General features: G+C 43.9%; 1 pseudogene; it reads right to left on the bottom strand.

Moving 5' to 3' along the window:
* Positions 1 to 1,051: 1,051 nt before the first annotated feature.
* On the bottom strand, positions 1,052 to 13,720 carry LOC119326576 (annotated as a pseudogene).
* Positions 13,721 to 27,446: the final 13,726 nt, after the last annotated feature.

Genomic DNA, 27,446 nt, shown 5'->3' with positions numbered 1-27,446 from the left:
TCCTCAAAAACCTAACAAAAAAAAGATACGGGGCTTTTAAGATCTGGAGAGGCAACAAAATTCAAAAAAATCCAAACTTATTAATGGCGCACCTGCCCATGGTGCGCCATTACTATCTTCCCGCCTTCAAAATTCAAAATAAAAAAAAATAAAAAAAGTTAGTAATGGCGCACCTGCCCATGGTGCGCCATTAGTATCTTCCCGCCTTCAAAATTCAAAATAAATCAAAAAAAAAAGTTACTAATGGCGCACCTGCCCACGGTGCGCCATTACTATGCCGTATATATGGCTGAGCGTGTCCTCCACTCCACCTCTCCTCCACTCCTCCACTCCATCTTTCCTTCTCTCCTCTCCGGCGACCTCCTCCTCCTCTCCGACGACCTCCTCCTTCCTCCTCTCCTCTCCTCCCCTCCCCTCCCCTCCCCTCACGGTTTCTCCTCCCTCCTCTCCGGTGACCTCCTCCTCCCTCATCTCCGGTGAGCTCCTCCTCCCTCCTCTCCTCCCATCCCCTCATGGTTTCTCCTTCCTCCTCTCCGATGCTCCGGTGAACTCCTCTCCGGCGATGTAGGCGAGCGCCTCTGCGGTCACCTCCTCCTCCTCTCCGGCGAACTCCTCTCCGGCAAAAGAACACGGCAAAAGAACGTACAAGATCCAAAAACGGGAACAAAATTTGAAATAATATCGTGCAAAAAAACGAGCAAAAAATGGGCAAAAAAATCGCGATCCAGATCCAAATTCAAAATTCAGAAATAGCAATGGCGCACGGTGGGGGTTAGACGGTGCGCCACTATTATTTTTCCGCCTTCAAAATTCAAAAATACTAATGACGCACCGTGGCCTATACTAATGACGCACCAGTGGCCTATACTAATGACACACCGTGGCCTATACTAATGGCGCACCAGTGGTGCGCCATTAGTATACCAGATACTAATGGCGCACCACTGGTGCGCCATTAGTAAAAAATACTAGTGGCGTGATACTAATGGCGCATCAGTAGCGCGTCATTAGTAGGCAAAACTTGTGCGCCATTAGTAGGCCTTTTCCTAGTAGTGTGGTGTCTTGGTGTTACATACATAATATATATTCCTTGCAGTAAGTATTAATTAGTATCTACTCGATGAACTGTTGCGCCTTCTTTTACAAGGAAGGTGATGATCAATGTTCATGCCTGCCAAGTCTCGTTTATGTAACGGCTGCACGGAAGGTGTCACGCCGTTGGAGCTAAATTAGCATGTGCTAGCTGCTGCTTGCACAGAACCCCAGGGCCTGGATGATGACCACACAAAAGATGGACAGGTCGCTCGGTGTTGGACACAAATTAGCCAACGGAGTTGAAGATGGCGTGGAGGTTGTTGACGTAGGAGACAGAGTAGGCGGACGACAGAGCTAGCGCGTGGGAAACGCACATGACGCGGTGGACATCGAGGGTGCCGCACACATAAAAGCAGTTGCCACTCCACTGTAAAGTACATCACGTAGAGAAAATGTTAGGCTGCTAGTTGGTAGTAGAAAAATTCAGATCATTCATGAGGTAGCGGCAAGAACTGCTGTACTGAAATCTTTCAGATGATATTAAAGCATAGGAAGTAGGTTAAAACAGATATAATAGGGACATCGATATCCCCCGAACGTTCGGTCTGGGGACCTGCCAGACCGAACGAGCGGTTCGTTACGACGGCTCCGCTGTCAGGAACGATTTCATTCGGGTGGAATTGCCCAAATCACGAACGCCCTCCCCCAAGGCCCTTACATGGCCTTTTCCTTATAAAAACGAAAAGAAAAAAGGCCCAGTACCAAAAAAAGAAAAAACCCACATTTTATTTTCTTTTTCTGGGAAAAAACAAAAAAATGCCATCAACCTTGAAAGCAGAAAAATGACATGAAAATTGCCATGGTATATGGACATTAAAATATGAGCTAAAAAAATTCCATGGCATATGGATATTAAAATTTTCCATGCTATTTTAAGTAAAATTGCCATGCTTGTATAAAGAAATTTGTCATGCATGTAAGCATAACACAAATCATCACCAGAAAATGCAAAATGATATATGTATATTAAAAATATATGAAATAAATTGGCCATGGCCACAGTTTAAAAAAATTGACATGGTCCATGCACTAGAAAATGCCATGATGCATAAGATAAATTTGCCATGAGCCCATGACCGTCAACTAAATTTGCCATCGTCCCATAAAAAGTAGATAATTGAACTATGTTCGGGACCATAAAAAGTTTTCATGGCCAATTACTATTTTTGCCATGCTCCGTTAAATTAAATTTTTCATGGCAAAATTTTGACATGTATGTTAAACATAATTTGCCATGGAAAAGTATAAATTGCCATGTCAAAAAAATATAAAATTTGCCATGGCGATTTAGGTAAATTTGCCATGTCAAGGTGAATCTAGCATGGCAAAATAGAAAATTAAAATTTCCATGTCATGCTACAACTAAAAGTGTATAAAATCTTTGAAATGTCCACATGGCAAAACTATGAAAAATTTCAGACCTGTTACATGGGCAAAATTATGTACTCCAAGACATGGAAAAATTTATGCATATTCAGTGTACAAAAGACATGGAAAATTTATGCATTTTTATCCACTAACTGAAAATTGCCATGGCAAAATAAAAAATTAAAATTTTCCATGTCATGCTACAACTAAATGATGGCAAATGCACATATCGTGTTGGAATGCATTTTATAGAGTACTATTCACAAATCAAGTTTATGAAATTTGTTCACAACATGGCAAGTTCATATCTGGTCACATGGCAAATTCACTAAAAAAACATTTTGTTTCCCAAAAAGCATGGTAAAAGTGTATAAAATCTTTGAAATGTCCACATGGCAAAACTATGAAAATTTTCAGACCTGTCACATGGGCAATTATGTACTCCAGGACATGGAAAAATTTGTGCATATTTGGTGTACAAAAGATATGGAAAATTTATGCATTTTTATCCACTAACTGGAAATTGCCATGGCAAAATGAAGGTATATTTGGCATGGAGAATGATAAGTAAAAGTTTCCATGAATAATAAGTAAAAAATTCCATCCATGCATAAGTAAAATTGACATGGCAAATAAAAGTTAAAATTTGCCATGGCAAAAATAATAAACAATAACTTGCCATGGCAATAAAAAGGTGAATTTGCAGTGGGCTTTGAAAGTAAATTTCCCATGGCTATACAAGTTAATTTGCCATGGACTATAAAATAAATTTGCCATGGGCTATCAAATTAAATTGCCATGGGATTTAAAAGTTAGTTTTCCCATGGTTGTACAAGTTAATTTGCCATGTACTATAAACTAAATTTGCCATGTGGTATGAAATTAAATTGACATGGCTATAAAAGTTAAATTTGTCATGCTTTCTGTCATGGCAGATTGATAATAAAATTTACCATCGCATTTTAATAAAGATTTTCATGGTTGTATGAGAAATTTGTCGTGTGTGTAAAAGAAGAACAAATTATGAACAAAGAATTGCCATGGTAGATTTATAATAAAAATTGCAATGGTTTTCTAATTAAAATTTCCATGGTTGTATGAGAAATTTGCCATGTATGTAAAAAAACAACAAATTATGAACAAAGAGCCATGGCAAAAGTAAATTTTGCAGTGGTAAGTAATGTAAATTTGCCATGGCAAAAACATGTTGCCATGGTTAGTTGGGAAAAAATGTAATCTTGGCATGTAAGAACTTAGAAAAGAATGCTGTCTATCCTTTGGATCTAAAAATTGCCATGATGGTAGAATTAGTATAGATTTGTTGCCATGTTGCCAAAATGAAAACCTTGAAAAGCATGCTCCCAAGTATATCAAGAATGTCATTCCTATGCAATTTCAACATTGTTTTGCCAAGGCAACTACTGTTGCATGTTTTGCCATATTTTCAACGAGTTTTACCATGATGTCAACAAGAATTAGCCATGGGAACTACTAAAATCTGAAGAGTATAGGTTTTCAACATGATTAGTAGTATACCGCTGCTGCTACATACTGTCTAATTAAGCAGATTCGTTCATTAGCCACTTATAATCTATCATCCACCAAACTCTCTAGTGCATCAATAATAGTGTGGTGAAAACTAAACAACAATCCAGGTGCTTATTGATAGTAGTATCTCAGTGTACACTACTAATCAGGCAGACACACCCGCTAGTAGTTAATCATGGTTACTGCGTGAGCCGGACCTGCGCCGCGGTGGTGAGGTGCATGAAGTCGTTGGCGATGAGGGGCCTCATGGCGTCCACGCACTCAGGTCGGCCGCCTTCTGAACCAGATCGACGAACTTGCCCTGCCCTGTTGCGATCCCAACCTGATTCACCTTTTCCGGCTCAACATGAGAAGGATGCACTGGAGATTGAACCCAAGGGGCGCAGCCGTGGCTACCTTCTCCGGAAGAGCCCAGTCCCGACGCCGTGCGCAGGCGTGGAGAGAGATGGGAGGGAGGTCAGGAAGGAGATGGAAAGGAGGAGAAGGAAGTAGAGGCAGGTGGAGCGCGGGGCGGCTCACCGGCGGCTTGCCTCACGACCAGCTGCCGGAGGAGGCGGCTGGAGATGGGAGAGGAGTCCGGAGAGGAGTAGGTGACTTGGGGGTGGGGGATTGGGTGACTGGAGAGGTGGATGACAAGACTGGGTTCACGTTCGCGTCGACTGTTTATTTCACCGAACGAGTTTCCTGGCTGACGTGTCCTCTCCAATGTTTTGAGATTGGTGCAATTAATCTGACGGCAGAAAAGTCGTTCGGAACGAGATTGCAAAACATAGCACGTTCGGGAGTTATAGATTCTGTATAATAGGTACCAGCTTCGGTCGCGGATTCCTGGACACGGAACAAGATACCACTTTCCTACTGTAGGGACTGAAGATAGAGAAAAAAAACTGAAATCAAGGCAAAGATCTAATGGGAAAGCACAAGTAATACTGCCGTGTATCAGTAAGGCTTACCTTCATCTGCTTCCTGGTGGATTGGCCGAAATTAGCAACAGCTCGATGTGGGCCTCAGATTACTCCGGTGCCGTGGGCACATGCTGTGCATGCCGGAGTCAAAGATGGCGAGGTCGATGTACGAGTTGAGACTACTGGAGAGTACAGCACGCAGACGTCATGGCTTGGCCAACAAAGGCAGACCTTGGCATCGATGGAGCAAGTGCGACCACCTGTCAGTCCCGGAGAGCGCATCACGCCGGTGAGGAACGGGTGGGTGGCCAGGTTCCGTGTGCAGGAAGAGGTGGGCCATGTTGAGCGCGTGGTCGACAGAGTGGGACGTCATGGCTTGGTGTGCGCCGTTCAAGGATTTGTTGTGTGCGCTGAACATAAACGATAAAAGTGTTTGCCGCTCACAAGTTAGCAGCAGGATTTGGTATACCCAACTGAAATCAAAGATATATATTTTTTTGGAGCAGAAACTGAAATCAAAGCATAGGAAGTTAATTTTATGAAAATAGGTAATACATAGTTACATACCAGCACCGATCCTAGAGCCCAGCACGTGGACCCAGGGCTCAGGCCATGCCGCAGTCGAAGATGGCAAGGTTGAAGCGAGTCGGAGTATGTGGAACGGAAGAGGGTGCGGGCGGCGACAGGCAGTGGCGGAGGACGCTGGGGCGGAATGCGAGGAAGGTCCTTGCAGGTGTACAGCAACACCAACAATCACTGCCCCCAGCAGTGCGCAACAAAATGGCTGGAGGTGTGCTGGGGAAGTGCACCATGGAACTCTTTGTTGGGAGTGGGCACCAACCGTTCGCCGGCAATTTGCCAGACCACTCTGAAGTAGATCAAGAGGTCAGGTTGTGAGTTTTTTTTTCGAAAAGGGGGGATTCCCCGGCCTCTGCATCATTAAAATGGGGAGATTTTCACTTCCCGGCCTCTGCACCAACTAAGGATGCATACGGCCATTTTAGTATGAGTATCAAGATAAACATGGTCCTCAAATTTTTTTTAAATGAGTATCAAGATATTTCTTGATGAGTGGTTCCACCACATATCAAGCTTGATCCTCAATAAACGGGGGAAAACCCCTGTTTATCACCTGTCAATTCTGGGAATTGAACTCGGGTCGTTGGGTTGCACAACCACATACCCAACCGGTCAGGTTGTGAGCTAGCAATAGCATAATGTTTAACTGCACATTTGGTGTACTGAGTCTTTCTGATGCAATAAAATCATAGGAAGTCGAAACTGATACATACCGGCGTCTATTCTAGAGTCCTAGACACAGAACATGACACCATTTTAGGCTTCAGAATGTATGCTTAGACAGCTGTTCTTCTGTCGGAATCAATGCAATGCTTATTCTATGGGAAGAACAGAACAATGTCGTTGTGCCACTGTAAATCACCTTATTTTGCTTCTTGCAGAACTATCCAAATGCAGAGTTTGAACGCTCCATCAATCTACTTGGCAAACGGCAAGACATTCTGCTTTGAAGAATCCCTAGGGGTATGAACCCCACACAAATGAAAACTTCGACGAAGATTGTACCGACTGCCTGTCGTCCAGAGAAGTCATGATATACACCTTGAATCATGAATTCCTCCAGGTTTAGGTCCACGTATATAGAGGAGAGACCTGAACGGCTAAACCAGGTTCACCAAGTGAAGTCAGTAACTCAGTATAATGGAAGTCCCAAAAGCCAGCATATGGCACGTTGGATTGCCCGTTTTGACAGAAAGAATGGCCAACTAACCTTTGGAATTTGTCATTGAAAGCAGGTGACAACAGCTCCTTCAAAATATCAAGACTACAAATGCGTCAGGCGCTGTAATTATCAGGGTGGAGGAACTATGTACTGAATGCAAAACTGCCAATGGCCATAAACATTACACTATTAAATAGACAAGCATAGCAGATGCTGAGACAATGCTTCACTGGTATTTACCATTTCGGACTCCTCACCACTGTTGGCCTCACACTCCTCAGCATGGAAGAAGCAGCAGGCTGAATCGAGCATCTTGTAGAGGGAGTGGCGGCTTGGGTAGGTCGTGGGTGTGGCCGGCATTGGGAAGCAGGTGACCGTGAACTTGCTACCAGAGGTTGTCATTCCACTCTATTATATAGGGAGAGGGCAGGTTAGCAATTGGCAATAGAGAGATAAGAAAATACTGATTTGCCAATTAAATTAGAGGCATGTTTAGAACCAAACTGTGTTTTGCTGTGCATGTTTAGAACCAAACTGTTCCTAAACGCAAACGTGGTTTGGGGATAGTTCAAACAGCTACATCACCATGTAAGAGAATTGCACTTCGTGAGTTAACTGCAGAATTTGGTACACAAAAACATATCAAAAGCCATCAAAGCATGTGAAATTAATGTCAAATCTTATACATAACAGCATATTTCCTGAGTCCTAAACACAGAATCAAAAACTGAAGAAGTCCCATATGAACTGAAGAAACAAAAACTGAATCAAGGCAATGATTCATCGGAAGAACAGAAAATATTTCTGCGTGCAGCAGTAGAGCACCTTTGTTTGCTTCATCGTGAACTGGTCGACTTCTCCTTGGGCAATTACTCCACCAATGAGCACACATTTTGTGCCACCTATCGTCCACAGCAGAAATTATACACCTTGAATAAATCATGAATCCTATAGCTCGGGATTCAAAAATTGAGAGGAAGGCCTGAATGATAACCAAGTTCACATGTCAGTGTGATGCGAATACCCCATCATATGGTACATCGGATTGCCTGTTTGGCTGGAAAAAATGACCTACTAACCTTTGGAATCTGTGGTCAAATCCAGGGGACAACAGCTCCTTCAAAATATAAATACAGATGCTTCCGTTCCTGTTATTATCTGGATGGAGGAGCTCTGTCCTGAATGCAAAGCTGCCACCTGGTAGAATTCAGTCTTAGACAGAAAACATAACAGAGGATTCAATGATGCTTTGCTGGTATTTACCATTTATTTAGTTAATAATACTAGGCCAAAACTGTTGATCTGATAAATCATAAAACAAAGGCTAACTATTCAGTTTCTAGGTAGCCAGCCAATGAGTGCACAAAATGAATTTGGCCAATGGCCCCTGGAAGTGCAGTACAAAATCTGCAATGTTCAATAATTTGGAGGTTAGAATATTGCTCCACACATGAATAAACCATTACAGTTACCTATTAGTACATTCCATGACAAAGATAGTATCTCGTACCTCCTTTTCTTATTTGATATTTCAAACTGAATATCGACGAAAAACAAACACCATTAGTATGTGTCACAATTTTCGTTGGATCGACCACGAACACGTCTACATGTTCAGGATGTTCCTGAGAAAAGGATGATCATAAACATAACATTATTTTGTGGACTTAAAGCCTGCAACATTGGAATGGTCAGGAGAAGGCTACTAACACAATGGTTGTTTCATCAAAGAAGAAGAAAGAGGCACAATCTGTGGAATGGGGAGTTGGTTGCAAAGGTTATGACGAACAATTTAAGAGCATAACCTGCAATGTTTATAATTTGAGGGTTAGGATCATATTCCACCCACACATGCAGAAAACATTGCCTCGCACCTTCTTTTGAATTTGATATTGTTGCAACGTTGGAATACTCAGAAACCTACCATTAAAAGTGTTGTTCCTTTCCAGATGAGGCACAGTTTGCAGGATCAAATCATGCATACAACAGACAGATTAAACCTACTGTCACATGATCCATTATTCAGGTCTGCTTATAGTTCTGAAAAGGTAAAGATTGCAGAGTGTATTACCATAATATTCCAGCTAGCTAGCGAATTCCATGAAAGGGAAATCATGAGAGCTACATGCAATATGCCATTGCGGAAACAAACCTTTCAGCCTCTTGTATCTAGTCTGGCACATGCATTGGTTCCCTTCCTTGCATTAGTACACGTAGAAAGGGCGGCAGGCCTGGAAGGCACACTTGTTGCAGGCGACAAAGATGCCATCATTGGCCGAAACACGCCTACAGCATCGCCACATATATGACCTGCTGCCCCCTCACGCCTTTTGCCTGCTGCTTACTCTGCATGCCATCAGTGAGATAAAAATAAGGTCAGCACACAACTATACGTACAGGCAGAATTACACTACACAATCGAGCAGCAGGAATTGACCATCTGCATGCTTGGCTGCTCAAAGTTGAAAGTAGGATCCGAAAGTCGGGAATTAATAGCATGAACTGCAAGATGGTAAGGTGAGTACTTAACATGAGTGGTAACCAATGAAACAAATGAACAGTTGGATCAGTAAATCGAATCTAGAGAAAGAGAGAGAGGGAGGGAGGGAGGGAGGGAGGGAGAGAGAGAGAGAGAGAGACTTGCGTACCAGGCCGGGGGGCGCCATAGTTCTTCGGAAGAGAGAGGGGAGGGGGAGCAGGGAAACCCCGAGATCCGAGAGGGAGCGGCAAAGATGCCCACTACTCACAGATCCCCCATGCGCAATTAAGCAAACGAAACATGTCTGGTCTGGGGTGACATGTTAGATCACAGAGGGAGTGGCGAAGATTGGTGGCCCTGCAATCAAAACATGTTAGCCGTCAGGTCTTAGAAGCAAAGGCATGCATATGGGGAGGCATCACCTCAAATCAAATTAAGACTGGGGTGGTTTATGTACCTGATCCTTCTACACAAAACCATGGGTCACTTTCTCTCAGTTTTCTGGCTTGCTCAGTTAGCTCTGGACCACACGAAAGTACTTTCAGCCTTTCCAGTGAAGCGGGGAGGCCCTCGTTGGGCGGCAAGCATATGATTTTCTTGCAACAGGAGATCACTAGTATCTTGAGAGAAGAAAGTCCATGTAACTCATGAGGGAGGGACTGCAGATTCTTGCAATCGCCAAATTGTAGATGTTTGAGGGAGGTCAGGAGCTGAAGTGCTTGCTCTTGCTCTTCCGTGAAGGTTGTTGCCCGCTGATCAGACCTGAACATCAATGTGTGGAGGCTTGCGGCAAGGAGGCTGCATATGGGAACAGTAAGCACTCCCGAGATGCTACCCACCATTAATTCTTCCAACTGGAATGAACCTGCATGCATTAAGCTACTCCTTGCAGTCTTTGACAGCAAATCCCCTACTATAGACATGTTCTCTTGTTCCTCATTCATACCATTTACGGTCAGTTTCTTCAGGTTGGCTGTGATGAGAGGATTGAAGCCATCCATTGTTAATTCATTACAACTTTGCAGGCATAGTACGGTGAGAGACGTGAGGTTTGAGAGCAAACCCATTGACTGCAGGCTTGGCTCAGAGTAAATCACAAGTTCCGTGAGGGAAGTAGGGAAAGGCTTCATGGCATGAGCTCCTCCATCTACTTCTCCCTGGGGCCATTGAGAAAACAAATTCTCACAACTCAATCCTGTAAATGATTGGAGCATCCTAAGGCCCGAGAGTCCTCCATCCTTCATTTGTAGAAGTACAAGGCTCTGACAGTATGTGATCTTAAGCTGAGAAACAGCTGGGAAACAATTCAACACCTCTGAGAACAATTCTCCAGTAATACATAATTCCTCTATCTCAAGATTCCGAACTGAATGGAGGACGACACTGTCATCCACTTCTGCAGAAAACATGTCGTCGCATCTTTTGAAACGTATACTTCTCAGCGAGTTTAGTTTTTGGAGGTCTGAAAACGAAATGTGTGACACACTGCTAATGCTCACAACCTCTACTTTATCCATATTGTGGAAGGCCAAAACACCGCTATACCCTTCAATACTGAGTTCCTTTGCATCATACCGCAACACTGAGCTAGCGTTTCTTACACACATATCTGTCAGTGTGGTGGTGTGAGGCATGGGAGGGAAGTGAGATAGCTCAGGGCAGTTAACAATGTGAAGACTACACAGGTTGGTAAAACGGTGAGAGGACTCCAACAAGGGAAACAAGTTAAGAAGGGGACAACCTCCAAACTTGATTCTTTCAAGCCTTGAAAACAAAAGGCTATTAGGTTGCCCGACCCACTCCACAAGTTCTGGCATATTCTCAAACTCAACTGTCTTCAGGTGCATGAAGCTTCTTTCTGTAACACCACTAAAGCCTGGACCGAACACACTCATCCCAGCAATATTTTTTAAAGTGAGACTGCTAAGGTGTGGTAGCTGCTCAAAAGCTGGAAGAGTTCCCCAAGATATACCCTCTAGATGGAGATCCTCCAACCCTTTTATGCTAATGTCACCACACAACCATCTAGGACAAGGTGCAACACCAGGATTTATAATGCCAAGCACCCTAAGATTAGGGTGTGGTTGAAGACCATCAAGAACATCATCATCTATGGTTTGGTGCTCCGTACCCCAAACTAATTTCAACCCTTCAGATTCTTTTTATTCTTCAGTTTGGCAGCACTAGCTTCCACCTTGGACGCCACTGTTTCAAGATTGCATATGCAGAGTTCTCCTTTTAGCTCTCCCAGTTCCCCGAGCTCTCTGAATTCAAACCCAACACCCTCTTTCTTAACATGGAACTTTTTTAGCTCCTGTAAGCACTTCATCTTTCCAACCTCAAGAATATTGGAGTGGAGTTCTTTGGAAGAATTGAAATAGCGTAAATTCGCAAGGCAACTAATGTCTCTAGGCAACTTTGTACTACCTTTCCAAGCTTGTAGGTCCAGGAATTTTAAGTGGTAAAATCTAGACAATGTGGTAGGTAAAGTCATTTCTTCAAACCTACAATAGGGTGAACTAATCTTAAGGTATTGCAGGTGGATAAGTTTTGAAAAGCTATTTGGCAGAGTTCTTGGGGTGTTCATTCCTATAAATAATACTCGAAGACCCTTTACTTCTTCTAACACATCTTTAAAAATAATATTATCTATTCTTGCATTATGTAACCCAAAAATCATCAAAGTTCGCAAATTTCCAATGTCTATCCTACCCTTCAGTTTACCCATTTCTTCTTTAAAACTTTCATCGTATATATCTTCTATTGTGATTGATAAGTGTCGAAGAGACTGTGGGATGTTATCAGCACTAAATTTTAAACTACTTATGTTGAAACATTCTTGTGATGAAACATTATGGGATAGTTCATGCAACAAATCATGCATCACATAGTATTGATTATCATACCTATCAACTCCCTTCATGAGAAAACCATTGTCTACTAGTTCCTCTAAGTAATTACTATCATTTTGGCAACTAGAGTCTATGATACCTATCGCAGTCCAAAAGCTTGTAATTTCTAAATTATAGAACTTATAATCTTCAGGGAACAGAGCAAAATATGAAAAACATTTTTTTAGAAGGAAAGGGAGGTACTCATAGCTAATTTTCAGAGAAGGCATAATATCTTCGTCATTTTTTGCATTTTGCCACTCATTCTTTTCAAGAACTCCAATCCAATATTCCCGAGAAATGTTTTTCCTCAATAACCGACCAACTGTATTGGTTGCTAGTGGTGAACCCTTTAGTTTCTTAGCAATATCTCTTGCAACATCAATTAAGTCATCTTCATAATGCCTAGGTTTGCTATGACCAAATATGCATGCTTCAAAGAATTCAGAGAATTCATTAGGCTCCAGACCATGCAGTTCTACAAGATCAGTTGTTTTCACCAGATGTGCTATAGATGGAAACCGAGTTGTGATAAGAACTATGCTGCCCTTGGTTTCCCCCTTTCTGAATGGAGCTAACAGGTTGTCCCAAACACTTTTACTATTGCATTTCCATATGTCATCCAAGACAATTAAAAACCGTTTGGACTTCAGTCTCTCTGCAATGGATTTTTGAAGCTGGTCTAAATTGGTTGTTTCAACTGTGCAGTTGTGTTCTTCTTTTTCAGTTGCAGGTATGCAGCTAAGGATCTGTCTGGTGAGGTTGAGCACACAAAAATCAGTTGAGACACATACCCAGACCCTCACAGTGAAGTGCTCCTCAACCCTTTTATCATTATACAGGTGTTGGGTGAAAGTTGTCTTTCCGATACCCCCAGGGCCAACAAAAGGAAGAACTGAAAGGGTTTCACCAAGATATGTGCTACCAGTGAGCGCACTTACAGTTTGCTCAAAGATGTCTCCCCTCCCATACAATTTATCTTGTGCAGCTACTGAACTTGTGGGGGCTCTTTTCATGGTAATAGATGTATTAATATTTGGGATTTTATTCAGCAAGTCAGAGACAGGATCACATAGGCTGTTTATGCTCTCTATCACAGACTTGATTTTGTTGGACATGGCTACTCTATCAAATTTGAGGTTCCCAACATGTCCACCATCATTATCACTATTAGACCTGGTTGCACCTTGTGGGTTATTTGTGGCTACCACAGTAGCATCAACATAATCATCATCTTGTGTATGCGAGCAAGAAAAGCATGTAAGCCAGTTACCGATAGTGGAGCGAGCAGCATGGCGAACATGGAGAGCATGACCATGGAGGCCATCACCGAGCTCTGAGGCGGCCTCCTTGGTGCCATCCAACTGGTCTTGGATCATGAAGTAATGGAGCTCATCCAGAGCATCCTCAGCCTCATCTGCCTTTCTGCTCAGGTCCTCCAGCAAGCTCTGCAGGCCAGGGTTGCTGCTCACAGCCCTGTCCTGGGCTGCGTGCAGCAGCCCTTGCATGTACTTGAGCTTGGTATTGATCTGCTCGGCGTTGAGGCCGAGCTCAGAGCTGGCCACATATGCGGCGACCAAGTCATTGGATAGCTTATCCAGCAGCTTGCCAACGAGCCAGTTCGCCGCACCGATAGCCACCTCCATCTCCTCCGCCGGCCGGCTAGGCTAGCTAGTTGGTGAGTGCGGTGGGAGTTTAGTGTGAGTTTTGGGAAGAAAGGTAGCAATGTGAGTGCATCTCAGAAGAGCCCTTGCTGGGTCATTTTATAGCTGTTCCAGGCCATGGGCAGGCAGGTTTCACTCGATAGCACTATTACTCCAGTTATGCAGTGCAATAAAAGATTCATCCAGCTGCTTTTTCTAGGGTGCAACAAAAGATTCAAATTCCTTTGCCACTTGAACTATTTCAAACGCTATCCGTGACCTCGGCCTCGCACGATGCACTGGACGAGGCATCCAAGAAGATGGTCTCTATATCAAGAGCAGTGTAGGTACAGATCATGTGGGAGTTGTGGGGACGCATCCAAGGTTTATTTCTTAGTCCAAGTGTATAATAACTAAAGTTACTGTTAGATCTGAAATTGGTGGACGAGCCAGCATGTTTATCTTAAACAAACTGTATAAGATGGTCTCTAAATTAAGAGCAGAGATCGTGGGGATCGAGCTGGAGTGTTGAAAACACAAGGACCTAGTAACGTCATTGCGACCGTTGTACAGTCAGTAATGTTAGATCTAAACTTGGTGGACGAGCTGGTAGGAGTGGGGACGCCTCCGAGGATTCTTTCTTCAATCGAAGTCTAAAACAATTTATAAGTAATGTTAGATCTAAACTTGGTGGACGAGCCAGCATGTCTGAGCTTTAATTTTAATTACCCACACCCTGCTAAGCTTTGGTATGAGGAGCCGTCCATGCCTTGTGACCACTAGTAAAAAGGATGCAGTTCTCCTTTAATTTTATTAGTTTTCAAGACGTGAGATGCAGGATTAAGTAAATTGAGTCAAGAAAAAAAGACGGTAAGAACAAGAAAGGATTTGTTGGATTTTTCGACAAATGGTGAATTTTATTGGCTCAAGATGAAACATCAAGAGGATACAAACATAAAGAGTACACACCCGGTCTCTGCATAGTTAGGATGCACACAGCCAAAAGATCCGTTGGATTACCGACAGATGCCGAAGAGACGAGAACGAACTGCACTTTCTTCCCCCATTTACTCATTTTCTCAAACAAACCGGTGTGAAGTATGAAGACAAAAAAGCATTGCTACCGTTGGGTACTAATTAGAAATGAGCAAATGGGGAAGCATCCAAGGTTACATTCATTGATCGAAGTGTATGATAACTATAACCACTGTCAGATCTGAAATTGGTGGACGAGCCAGCATGTGATGCCCGTTTATCTTAATCCGAACGTACAAGAACTATAACCGATGTTAGATCTAACCTTGGCCGACGAGCCAGCATGCGATGCCAGTTTATTTTAGCTAAACAGCTGCTGCCAAGCTTTGGTACAAGGAGCCGTCCACGCCTTTTGATCCTGACGCGCCTCAACTAAACAAGGATGCTTGTCGTTTTTTCACTTATCGAGACGCTAGTTGCATAATTAACTAAATTCAAATCGACAAAAATACCCCGAAGAATATGCTAGGAGATAATGAAGGACAAGCAAGGATCCGCCGGATTGCCGCCGCTGCCTGCGGGACTACGCCGATGGGAGCCTCTTCCCCTGCCTCCTAGACTCCACCGACCCGCTCCTCGCCGCAGCGGCGCCGGCTGATCCATCCAATCGGCTCGGCACCCATCTCCCCCTTTCTCGGCCCGGCGGCCCACCACGGCCGTGAGAGCTTGTATTCCTAATGATTGAGGGATATTCAATTCGGTGTCCGGGCTCATCTGCATCCGGTGAACAGTAAATTTAAAAAGTACTTAAATATCCAAACAATTGTAATGCGCGATGTTCATACAAATTTTCATATTGTTCGGACATCCGAGGAGCTCAAAGCAAAAAAAAAACGTTCAAAATAGTACATGAACAATAAACTTTCTTGCAACCTAAAATTTGTTTTTTTTTGCTGAGAGCTACTGAAATGTCCAAACTCCATGAAATTTGGCATGGACTTAAATAGGCATGAGCATTTAGAATCACAGAAAATTCAGATTTATTTTAATTCCTTTATTTTTTAATGAATTTACTATTCATCTCACGTGCAGATGCACCCAAGAGCCAAAATGTCGTGTCCCACTGCTTGATCTTTCTTTAGGATTTTGGATCGGTTGGTGTTCTGTTTGATGTAAGGTGGGCACCACTATGTCTCGCTTCTAGCGCGCAAAAACTATATCCCGCTTATAGGGAGTCTTTCTTCAGACTTGAAGAAGTCTCTACAGTTGTGGGCTGGCCTATTTTGTGCTAAAAGAAATAAAGAAAAAGGTAGTGTGCGGAAATTAATCCGATCTGCTAGATATAGCGTTGCATTGCTAGCCACTCAGCCAACATTCATTTTTTATTAATTAGAATGTTACGACCTTGCTAAAGAAACAGAGTCGGGTTTTCACCGGTTTTCTGAGTCTTTTTTGCTTTTGTTTTTTCTTGCTTTTTCATTTGTTTTATTCGTTTCTTTTATCTGTTACTAGTGGAATTTTTTTCTTTGTTTTCTTTTGTTTCTTTTTCGGATTTTGACTATTTTTTATTTTCTTTGATTTTGTTTTTTCTTGGTTTTCATTGGTTTTCCTTTCTTTTCTCTCTGGTTTGCATTGTTGTCTTTACACATTTTTGGTATATATATATCTAATATATATTTTCTAATACACGTCTCATATTTCTCAAATAAGATTAACATTTATCGGATACATGTCAAAAATTTAAATATAAAATTAACTTTTTTCAAATGCTTGATTAACAATTTTCAAATACAAGATTAACATTTTCTGAATACATGGTCAACATTTTTCATGTCATATTTAACAATTTCTCAAATGCTTTAGTAAGATTTTTTCAAAGCTACCGCCCCAGCCGCCATCCCGGCCAGACTGAAACCGGTCATCTTTCTGTAGCCTCGATTCAGATCTAGCACCACAAGCGGGCCGGCAGCAGGGCGGGTCTGCGGCTTGACTCCCAGGAGGGGGGGAGCGGCGGTGAGCAGCTGGGTGCTCGCGGCGACGACGCCAGCCTGCAACAGCGTGGCCGGCGGGGCTTAGCGGGCCCATTTTGGGCCTGGCCGGGCCAGGGGTGGCCTGGTATGCCCCGCTGCCGTCTCCAGACGATGACCGCGATGGTACCGAAGGCGCTGGCCTCTCGCACAATGGGGGTCGAGGTGGTTCTCTTCCACTCAGCTTTGGTGTTGCTGCTCCCATCGCTTAACTCTTGGCTCCGGTCTTCTTGGCCTCGTGTTGGTGCTCGCAGTGAGACGGCGTGGGTGGCGGCGCAACCGCGATGGCGCATGATGTTGGGCGGTGGTTTGGCTGGCCGGCTCCAGTTGGTCGGTGGGGTTTGGAGTGCGGGAGCGTTCGGCTCCGATGCGGTGACACCGTCGGGTGCCACCATTCCTTCTTGGAGGGTGTCGGTGGTAGCGAACCCCCACTTCCCTCCGTGTACCGGGGGAAACCCTAGGACTGGTCGGGCAGCAGCGTCGTCGGCACCGCATCCCTTCTTGAAGGTGCTGCTTAGTACGCGACAGATCGGGCTGTGGTGGCTTGTTTTCGAAGGGCGCAGCAGTGGCGGGTCTTCCCCGCTTTGTCAAACTGCCGTTGTTGGCATTTATTTCTTCTTCTTTTTCTTTTGGGCTTGTTGTGATGCTCGCCTCGGCAATGCGATGTGTACAATGTTGGTTGCTTTGGAATACAAAGCGGGAGGAAGCTCTTTTCCCATAACTCCACATTTGTCCCTTGAATGTAGGCGACACCTCGCACCGCCTCGCAATGTCACGCTGCAACTTCTCCCTAATATCTGCCTCCCTTGCACGATCGTCATCGGACATGAACTCGTTGTCCCTGCATTTGGAGGAGCAGTCGTTGCTACGTCACAGCGGCACTCATTGCAGAGCACACCACAACTGACTACCACCTCACCGGAGAGAGCCCTCCCCAGGCTCATTGGGCCATGCAACATGGCCGGATCTGGGAGCGGCACCTTGCAGCCTACATGTGGCGTCACGGACATCAACAAAGCCAGGTTGCACTTGACCTCCGTCAAGCAAGTCACCGGAAACACCGATGCAGCACCACATACACAGCGTGGGTGTATAGCTAGCGTAGCTGGATGACGGGTTCGTCACGTCTCTCTCGCGACTCACTAGGCGTGCCTGCTCCGCGGCGATGGCCGGCTTGGTTCGCCGTCAATTTCCGGACGCCGACGACCGTCAGGCCGTGTCGTGGGGAGGTGGTGCTCGGCTCGCGTTTGGACTCGGTGGATCTCGTGGATGAGCGGGGGTGAATGGTCGATAGACGATCCAAGGGAGGGCTCGTGTTGGCCCCTGGTGTCACAATAGTATTCCGCTATCAGGTCGCGCGCATCGAGGATGAAGACCCGGACGGGGGCGGCGCCTCGGGAGCCGGCGAGGGAGAAATTGCGGGCGATAGGGGAGGAATTGCGGCCGGTGGGGGGATTAAATTCGGGCACTACTAATGCTCAGGCTCCGCTCCCTCTCGACCCTCCACTTCCTCCCCCAACAATCTCGTTCTCCTCTCTCCAGGTCGGAGACCGCGGCGGCGATGGTGGAGATCGACGAAGAGAAGTTGAGGCGGTTTGCAGGCAGGACGCGCGGCTGCGCGCTCGCCTGAGGGAGATCGGCTCGTGGTATACCAGCAAAAAGGAGATGTACGGCGAGGCGGAGGCGATTTTCGATGGAATGACGACGGTGGAGGAGCGGTCGCTGTTCGGGAGGGGTGGGCACAAGCACCCACTCCAGGTGCTGCTGTGGGCGATGGATCAGGCGGACTCGCCGGTGCCAGTCGTGGCGAGGAAGTGGGTGGCATTCACCTCCTTCGAGACGGCGAATCTCGCCCCGGCCATGCGAGAGTCGGCGCTCAGATCTCGCAAGGGGGTGCTGGCCCTCCCAGCTCCAGGGTCGGCTATGGCGCCGATCGAGATCCTCGAAGACCCAGTGGTGCAGCCACCGCGGGAGGGGGCACCGCAGATGGAGGTGCAGATCCCATGACGTTCAGCTTGGCTCGCCCCACCTCCGACTCCACCGACCCCTTGCCGCTCGGCTCGCCTCACCGGAATCGATGCCTGAAGCCCCCGCTAGCCCGCAACCGCTTCTGGATGTTGGCTAGCGATGATTCAGGTTCCGATTCTGATGAGGTTGATGATGTAGGTAAATATCACGTTCCTGCATGTTCTTATTCTCCTCCTGTCAGTGTGGGGATTCTAAGATTATTGATACATAGAGCCGAATCAGGCTTGTGAATAAGAAAATGAAGAAAAAATGCATAGATATGTTCAGAGTTTGCTTTTACGAAATGCGGGGGATGCTATTGATAAGAAATGTGATAGAATGCAGATTGAATCCAGTAGTGATATGATACATATAAATTCTCCTAGTTGGGGGGTATATCATCGCAATAACATTGATATGACGCTCATAAAAATGAAGCCTAGAAATCCAAAAATCTGGGATTATGCCAGATTTCCTGAATTCGTAAGTGATATTGAACCTGATGATAATAACCCTCCTCAAAATAACAATAATGGGATTGGGGGGAGTGGAGATAAGATTGGTAAGGAAGATTTTAGGTAAGATATTCCTGAAAATTACGCGTTGCAGGAAGTGGCTAATGAAGTTCAGAGAAGGGAGGAGGTTCAGAATTTTTGGAGAAAAGCCAGAGAGGATGGTAGGACAAAAAAATGGTCGCAGTATGGTTCTGGTAAGTTGGGCCTCAAGGGCCTATGGCCCAGTAAGGAGGAAAGTTTTGGGGGCCCAGAGGGGGGAGTGGGGGGATGGATATATATAGCAGAGGCATTTCACCTGCGGTCCCTGAACCTGATTTCCTCCACTCTCCAAACCCTAAAAATCCCAAGGGGCGGCGAGTAGGGAAGCTGAGTCTGAGGAAGAAGATTTCGCCGGAGGAAGAGAAGAGATCATGGCCAATGGGTAGGAGAGCTGGCGTCCCAGGCCAGGGAGAGGTGCTGGTTTTGGAGGAAGAGGTAACTTCTTCAACAAACCCAACAATTCTGAGAGAGGCTTTAATAGGCCTGATGGGAGAGACCAGGAGAGCTTCGAGTGGAGAAATAGAGATGGTAACTACAGAGGGGGATCTGGGACAAATAACAATGGATCTGGAGGTGAAGGGACATCTATGGGAAGTGGCAGAGATCTGGATAACAGGGTTGGAAATTTTGGCCCCAGCAGAGGGGGAGAGCAGCAAGAAAGAGTTCTTGGGGGGACCGGAGAAATGGGATCTGGTAGTGGACCTGCAACAGTCTGTCCTAATGCCCCTCAGATGGGTATGCAAGGGGGGCAAATGCAGCTGGCAGGTGGTTTCCCTGTGATGAACAACCCTAGTTTCCCCCAGCTAATGCCAGTGGGAATGGGGCTTGGTCAATTTGGTTTCATGCCCCAGGAGCAAATGGCACAACAATACCAATACCTGCTATCCAACATGGCAAAACAGGAGACCTTGAAGCTGCAGGGCTATCAAAAGGATGAAGGGGAAAAAGGAACATCAAAGAAGAAAGATGCAGGGAGCAATAACAAGGAACTGTTCTGTGTGAAGTGCAAGGAGCAGGGACACCTGAAGATTGATTGCAAGAATACGTTTTTTTGTGTGGTGTGCCAGAGAGCATCATATAACACTGAAGATTGCACAGTCTTGAAACAAACTAAACCAGTGGCCAAATATGTTGGATATGGAGCTAGGGGCCTGGGGTGTCTTCTGGTGCAACACACTAAGGATATGGTGGCTGCTGAACAGACAAATCCTATGGCATTGGTGACTGTTCACTCTGGATAGTTAAATGAGACTACGGTTGCTTTTGGATTCTCCAATATGTTTGAGTCGGGGTGGACCTGGAGAGCCAAGTTTCAGAGTCCTGCAACATTTCTGATGAGATTTCCCATAAGGCCAAATTGGTGGAGTTAAAGAACTTTGGTAAATTTACTTTGTTGGGGACAGGAGCTATGGTGAAGGTTGATTTCTGGAGCCCAGATGATAAAGCCAAAGGAAATTTGCACTCAGTGTGGATAAAAATGTGGGGTGTACCTGATACATTGAGGCATTATCTGGGGATTTGTGAGATTGGTTCTGCTTTGGGGCCAATGGTGGTGGTGGACATTGAGCACATCCATTCCAGGGAGGAGATCAAGGTGAAAGTTGGAGTGAGGGACATACACAAGATTGGTTCTGCTCCTGTATAATATTTTCTTTGAATTTGATTCAGTAGCTGAACAGGGATGGTACAAGTTTGAGGAGGGGAATAAAAGGAAAATGTTTGAATATCTGGAGCTGAAACACTTTGAGGCACAGAGAGAGAATGACAAGCAGAAGAAAAGCAAGCAAATAGACACTGGGAAACAGAATGTGAGTTTGGGAAGCTTGGGGCTAAAACAGTATGAACAGGTGGTTCTGAAGTCTGGAGACAATTGTCAAAATACTGACACTGCTAAAGAAAGTGAGAAAATAGGGATTAGTGCAGAGAGGCAGGGGAGAGAAGATGATCTGTTATCTAGGTTGCAAAAAGCAGAAGAATTGGCTGCTAGACAGACTGCACAGTTGATGTTGGAAGAAAAAAAGAGGAAGGAGATGGAGATAATTAGGAAAACCTTTGAGAAAGAGGTGAAGAGACAGCATGAGTTACTTCAAATTAATCTAAAAGGGAATGAAGATGTGAAAGGGTCTCAATCTGGAGAGAAAAATACTGCTGAGGGAGAGGAAATGGAAAACTTGGATGAAGATATGCAGATTGAGGACAAACAAGAGGGGGAAGGAGAGATGACAGATCGGGAGCTGATGGAACAAGCCATTGGACTAGGGTATGTTGAGCCAATGGATTACACAGCTAGTCAAGAAACTGATTCCTTTGAGACCAAGATTATGAAGGCTGGGAAAGGTGATGCTGGTCTAAAGGAAGAAGAGGAAGAGCGGAGGAGATGTCTTAGGCTGAAAGGAAAGGAAGATCGAAATATCACTGAGCTGGCAAAAGAAAGGGCTGCAAAAAAGGACAATTATGGTAAGCTAAATGGTAGTGAGAGTTTACCAAATGCTGATAGCTTCTTTCAGAAAGTTGCTGAAGGGGTTGGGGTGAAACTTGGGAATAATCTTGATATGATTAAACATAATGTTGAATTGATAAAAAAAAGTGGAATAGGCTAGGATTGATTTGTGGTTGTCTGACTTTAATAGAGAACAAAAACAAGTTGTGATGCCTGAAGAGGCTGAGATCATTGATACTGGGGATTATACCCTGAAAGATCTCTTAGATCAGGGGGAAGATGGGGAAGATGATAGAAAGGATGATGATTGGGAGATAGTCAGAGAGCTTTTTTCATCTAGGAAAAGAGATGGGAAGAAAAATAAATAATAAAACCACCAGGGGTTCTGGGGTTGAAACTGCCTTTGCTGTTAAAATTTTGGAATCTTCGGTTAAGAAAAAGAAAAAAAAAGAAATGAGAGGTATTTTCTAGAATATGAGAAGGTTTGGGGGATATTAAAAAAAGATTCTTGAGAGAGATGATCATGGATATGAAAGTGGACTTCCTGGGACTACAAGAGACCATGAGGCAAGAGATTTGTAGAAATGAATTACAGCAAATTTGTGCTGGTAGAGATTTTCACTGGCATTTCACTCCAGCTAGGGGGAAATCTGGTGGATTATTGTTAGGGGTTAATTATACTACCCTTGATGTTATATCTCAAGATGAAGGAGATTGTTACATTAAAATTACAGTCCAAGATTAAAAAAACTAGATTCATCTGGGATTTAGTGGTGGTCTATGGGGATGCTCAACCAGAGAGGAAATCTAGATTCCTAGCTGAGCTCTCTAGAATTTTCCAAAACAATGTAAACCCCATTCTAATTGGAGGGGATATTAATATTATTAGAAAAGCCAGTGAAAAAAATAAACCTGGTACTCCAGGTCATTGGAGTTTTTTGTTTAATGCTATTCTATAACAAGCTGGAGTTAGGGAGCTTGAAATGAATGGTAGGAACTTTACACGGGGGAACAATTTACATGTCCCTACCTTTGAAAAATTAGACAGGATTTTGTGTAGTAATGAATGGGAAGAGGTATACCCCTTGACTCATGTTACAGCTTTGACTAGGGAAAAATTTGACCATACTCCACTCTTCCTAGATTCCGGTGATATTCAAAAATCTGACCCCCCCCCCCCTTCAAATTTGAAAATGCTTGGTTTCTTAGGGAGGGGATTGATAAGATTGTGCATGAAGTTTGGAAGGATAGTAACATCACTAGAGATAGTGTTGATAGGCTTCTAGGGAAATTTAGACTTCTTAGACCCAAATTAAAAGGGTGGAACAGAAACATGAATGCCTGGTATATTGAGTTGAAGAAAGACATTCTACTCAAATTAGACAATATTGATAAACACTGTGAACTTAATGGGCTTACTGCTGCAGACAGAGTAGAGCAAAAAGAGCTCAGAGCCCAGCTGGATAGACTCCTGCAACAAGAGGAAGCTAAATGGAAGCAGAGAGCTAAGGTGGATGAATTGCTGGAAGGTGATAGTAATACAAAATTCTTTCCTGCCAAGGCCAATGGGAGGTTAAGGAGAAACAGGATTAATAAACTTGAACAGGATGAGGGAGTTGTTGAGGGTGAGAAAGATATAGTGGAATATATCACTAATTTCTACAAAACCCTATTTGGGCATCCTGATAATTCCACTATATCTCTAAATATAGATAATCCACAAAAGATCCAGGATCAGTACAAGGCTATGCTGACAGAGGAGTTCTCAATGGAAGAAATTAAAAATGTGGTCTTTAAAATGGCTCATAATAAATCTCCTGGCCCTAATGGCTTTACAGCTGAATTTTATCAGCATTATTGGGAGTTGGTTAAAAATGATCTCAAAGACTTGCTAGATGATTTTGCCAATAGGAAAATTGATATTAGTAGGTTGAATTATGGTATTATCACGTTGATACCAAAAAGCAAAAATGCTAATAGGATACAAAACTTTAGACCCATCTGCTTGTTGAATGGTTGCTTCAAAATCATTACAAAAGTCTTAATGAATAGGCTGAATATAGTGGCAGCTAATGTTATCTCTCCTGTTCAGACTGCTTTCATAAAAGGCAGATACATTATGGAGGGGGTTTTGATATTCCATGAAGCATTGGATAGTATTAAAAGGAAAAAACAAGGTGCTTTGTTGTTAAAAATAGATTTTGAGAAAGCTTATGATAAGATTAGATGGACCATTCTTTTTCAAATGCTCAAGATCAAAGGATTCCCAGATAAATGGATAGACTGGGTGATGGACACCATCAGGGGTGGAAAAGTGTGTGTGAAAGTTAATGAAAACCTGGGGAAATATTTTCCTACTCATAAGGGGCTGAGACAGGGGGACTCTCTGTCACCTCTTAATTTTGACCTGGCAGCTGATGCCTTAGCTATAATGCTGGATAATGCTAGGAAAAATGGATTAGTTAAGGGGGTCTTAGAAGAATATGTTGAAGATGGGATCAACATGCTCCAATATGCAGATGATACCATCTTCCTTATACAAGATGATATAGATAGTGCTCAAAACCTTAAGTATATACTTTGCCTCTGTGAGCAAATGTCTGGGTTGAAAATTAACTTTCATAAAAGTGAACTTTTCCTTTTTGGAGAAGCTGATAGCAGGAAAGATGAGTATGCTAAAATATTCACTTGTCATGTTGGCACTTTGCCTATGAAATACTTAGGTCTACAAGTTGATAAGGGGAGAATCAGGAATAAACATTGGAAACCTACAGAAAATAAGATGGAAAAGAAATGTGAGACCTGGCAAGGAAGGCTTCTTGCTAGTGCTGGGAGGGTCACTTTGATCCAGTCTTCCTTGACAGGCATCCCTTACTTTATGATGTCCTTTTATGGACTGCCTGTGGGGGTTGAAAAACGTATGGACTTTTTTAGAGCTAGGCTTTTATGGCAAGAATATGATAAAAAGAAAAAAAAATATCATTTGGTCAAATGGGATGATGTCTGCAGGCCCAAATACATGGGTGGTTTGGGGATTCACAATTTAGCATGTATGAACAAAGCTTTATTGAGCAAATGGTGGTGGAAAATTTACAATACAGAAGGCTTGTGGCAAGACATAATTCTGAAAAAAAATATAAAGGGTGTAAAGCAATTGGAAATATAGTGGCTAAACAGGGAGATTCCCAATTTTGGCAGGAATTATTGAAACATAGAGATCATTTTACCTCTATGTGTAAATTTGTTGTAGGAGATGGGGGGAACACCAGATTTTTGGAAGACTGGTGGATTGGATCGGCACCTTTATACAAAAACTTCCCTAGATTATATAATATATGTTTTGATAAAAAAAGACAGCTAAAGAGGTCCTTGAGGGGGGGATTGACAATATCCAGTTTAGGAGAACTTTGACAGGAGATTCTAGAGAGCTGTGGGAGCATATAAAAGAGGCATACAATTCGGTGGTGTTGAGAAATGTAAAGGATAAGATCAAATGGACCCTTACAAAAAAAGGGACATACACAGTAAAGTCCTATTATAGGCATCTAACAGAAAATGGGATCAAATATCCACATCTGTATATGTGGAAGATGAAGATACCACCTAGGGTTAAAGTCTTCATGTTGCTAGCTCTTAGGAATAGCATTCTCACCAAAGATAACCTACTGCACAGGGGATGGAAAGGGGATTATAAATGCCCATTTTGTGGGAGAACAGAAACTATCAATCACTTGTTCTTGACTTGCTCGGTAGCTAGATTGTTGTGGACTATTTTGAAATGTGCTTTTAATCTAAAAGACATACCAGATAATCTAGATTTGATAATGAGGGATTGGGCAAAAAAATTTGATAAAGATGAAAGGGTTTTAGTCTGGATAGGGATTTCAGCTGTTTGTTGGACTATTTGGAAATTGAGAAATAGTGTTGTTTTTTATAATAACAGGGTGAATGATCCTTGTGTGCCTATTAACTTGTTGCTCAAAAACTTACATGATTGGAATATTTTGCAGAAAAACCCCGTAAGAAGTAGAATGATGGAGGCTGGAACAAAGCAAATTGGTGAAGTGGCTGAAGAAGTGTTCCGAGCAGCACATGGGTGGCGCCTGGAGACCAAGAGAATTCTGGGGTGAACCTCAAAACCTGTGACGCTGCGATGAATTCTGCTTCTTCAAGCCTTTTTGCTGGTTTACTTGCTGTTTCTACCTTTCCCGATGAAGACTTATTTTGTGAAACTGCTTGTAATAGCCTATCGTAGCTCTCTGTTCTAGACTGCTAAAATTCTGTAATACTGGTGCCGGGACCGTTTTGAGCCCAGGCCTTAGATCTCCCCTTCGGTAAAGGTCTGCTTGTTTCGGAGGATTATGAGTGGAGGTAGGGATGGCTCCTTACACCCCTTCCAGAAGCAAAAGTTGACAAAAAAACCAGGGGGAGATAGCCTCGTTTCTCTTGTTTTATCTTTCTGTTTTTAGTTTGTAAGACGTGGTGATTTCTATTAATGGAAATCGGAGAGGAAACTCTCTTTTATCAAAAAAAAGCATACACAGCGTGGGTCAAATGGCCACCACGCTCGAAGCAAGTGGTGGGCCGCTCTAGGCGCGCATGTCCCGCATCTGCCTCTGCTGCAGCCCCGTTTTGCTGCTGCTTCTGTTTGCTGCGGAAATATGATCAGAGATCAATGTTGTGCTACAGTTGACTGTTGCTCGCTCTGAATCGCCGCTGTGGAACCACCGGGGCCCTGCCGCCACCGTCGGTCGCAAGGGCTTTGCCTGGCGGCGGCGGCTGGCAGCGATGAGGGAAGAGAGATTGGAAAGGTAGACCGTAGAAAAAACGGATCGAGATCGCCTCCCGTGTCGCCCCTTCGGTATGAGGGGCAATTCCTTTCTCAGTCGCCTATGAACATGAATAGACTGGGTCTTCATATATAGCTTCTCTCTGTCGACAGCAAGACGATAAGCTTTCCCCTAAAAAAACAAAACAAGACGAGAAGGTTACTCAACACGACTAAACTTACCTTTTTGATCTTTTTTTTCTTTTTGAAGCCAAACTGTACTCTTCTTATCTTTTTTTTTTGCAACCATGTACTCTTCCTATCGGTCGGTGTTAAATAGGTCTAGCGTGATATATACACGTATTTTATACGTATGTAACTTATATGTGCTGGTCATTATGTATAGAAAGACCCCACGGAAAACCCTAAACCTATTCTTCTAACTGTCGCAACTCATCAGTACGTACAAGAAGATCAACGGAGACGACTTATTAAATGAATTTTCTCAGCGATGCAGAAACACACTCGTACACGTGTCCTCTTGCTTGCAGCTAGCTAGCATGTTCGTACGGAATTCGGTCTCCGTGTCCGTGTACGTACTATTAATTATGTGTTACTCACGGTTGTAATTGATCGATCCGAACTCAATCAATCAAACCGGTCCTCAATTCGTCGGCGCAGATGGACGTACGGCCGACGGCGGGCGGCGCCGTGTATTTTGTTAGAAGGGAGAGAGGGATTTGGTGGAATTGTCGTTGTATTACTTGAGCCTCATGGGCATATATATAGGAGTACAATCATCTATTTGGAATACAAGACAAGCCAGAACAAATCCTAGTCTATCTTGTCTTTCCTAATAAACATTATACTCAACATCCCCTCGCAGTCACAACGGTAGCGACGCAGACGGTGAGACTGGAGAAGAATCTGAAGGCAAGCCAATGGATACCCCCCCCCCCCCACAGTCGTAACGGTCGACACATCGCAGAAGTCGTGACTGGAGTG

Source organism: Triticum dicoccoides, chromosome 6B (genome assembly GCF_002162155.2).
Source record: "Triticum dicoccoides isolate Atlit2015 ecotype Zavitan chromosome 6B, WEW_v2.0, whole genome shotgun sequence".
NCBI classification, from domain to species: domain Eukaryota; kingdom Viridiplantae; phylum Streptophyta; class Magnoliopsida; order Poales; family Poaceae; genus Triticum; species Triticum dicoccoides.
The sequence above is the reverse complement of the archived record's forward strand: the minus strand, read 5'-3'. Positions and strand labels throughout refer to the sequence as shown.